The sequence below is a fragment of the Gavialis gangeticus genome, unplaced genomic scaffold, assembly GCF_001723915.1.
Source record: "Gavialis gangeticus isolate Ggan-Ray unplaced genomic scaffold, GavGan_comp1, whole genome shotgun sequence".
In the NCBI taxonomy this organism is placed as follows: domain Eukaryota; kingdom Metazoa; phylum Chordata; order Crocodylia; family Gavialidae; genus Gavialis; species Gavialis gangeticus.
Genome location: NW_017728997.1, coordinates 8,768,762 through 8,770,400, shown reverse-complemented (window position 1 = coordinate 8,770,400; position 1,639 = coordinate 8,768,762).

Genomic DNA, 1,639 nt, shown 5'->3' with positions numbered 1-1,639 from the left:
CTACGTACCAGCTCAGAGTCAGCTGCAGCTCCTTGCTGCAGCCACCGGGGACTGCCCGAATCATGGAAGCTCTCTGACTCTTTTCCGAAGATTTGGAGAGCTTTCAATCAATTTGGACCTTTTAATTTGTCCCCTGATTCGATTCAGATTTGGAGATTCAGCCACCGAATCAGCCCGAATCTCCTCCGAATCGAATCACCACCCAAAGCTTCACATAACCCAAATGTCCATGCATCAGAGTCAAGCACTAAAGGGAAGTTTTTTCAATCTGAGCAGTAGACATTGAGTTTTAGACAAAGGTTACATTTGCTGTTATTTTGTCTGCACTGATTCACCGTCTTCTCCTGTTGGAGGCTGCTCCATCACAAAATGAGGAAGAAAATAAATGTTAATGAAGAAACTGTAGTTTCCCTCTCCCCCCCGCAGTTAGGGAAAGAGAAAGAAGTTAAAGACCTAAAATCTTGTTATATGGCATGTTTTGCTTAGCTCTCTTTCCTCATTCAGTGGCCCACTTTAATGGTTTATCAAGCTGTGACTATTATCCAAATTGTAGCTAATATGTTTTCAAATGTAGTTTCATGAGTGACAGCAGATCTTGGTAGATCTTAAATAACATTATATGAACTAAATGTTTTATAACTTTCATTTTATGTCTTGTAGCAATATATAAAATGCCAGACGGCAAGGGGTCGTGTTTTGCTCCCTTTAATAATTCTTCTTACCGTAATGTAAATCCAGACTCGTTCTATTGATTTTTTTTCAATATACAAAAGTTAAACTTCCATTCTCTGAAAGAACCGTTTTGCAAATTTTGGCTTCTTTTCTGGCCTCAAAAGCCTTTGTGGGCGAGACCAATTATTTGGTATTTGAGAAAGTGAAAGAACAACAAGGGGAGCAAACAGAATCTTGTAGAGCATTCCCAAAGTATCTGATGTGTGTATGCTCCTTATAGGTGCGTAAGGAGAAAAAGGGCCAGAAAAACAATGCAGCCATGATTTCAGTAAAGAAGAGATTAATTTATATTTATAAGGCTGCTGCTGCCGGTGTTCCTGTTGAATAGGTTTCTTCTCTTCCAAAGGCAGAAATATTTACACTCATGCCTGTAGTTCAACCAGACCACTTACGGGATACATAGTACAGAAATGCTGAAGAGTCTGGGGTGCTGTATGGTGGTATCCCACCTCTCATCTCCAGCATTTGACCCTCCTGAAGTGTAACTTAGGGCAGATATTGGCCCACTGCCTTTTGCCAAATGATTTGGGAACAGGTGGGTGTTTTCTAGCAGGAACAAGGAGAAGTGTGGTCTTCAGGTTAAAACACTGATATGGTAATCAGGAAAATGTTGGATCATTGCTGATCTGGAAGGCAAGTCACTCTATCTTTCTGTACCTTTCCTTCTCGCCTTCAAAATGGGATACCACTTCTCCCTTTGTCTATTTGGACTGTACATTCTTCAGGGGCTATCACCATAGGATAAACTACATACACCATCAACATAGTATAAACTACAGCACTGTGGGACCACTTTCACAGCTGGATACCAGAAACACTGCTCCAAGACAAATAAATAATACTGCAGTCTGTATATCAGCAAGCTCAGTGCCATGTGATTTTTTTTTTTACAAATGAAATAAAGAAA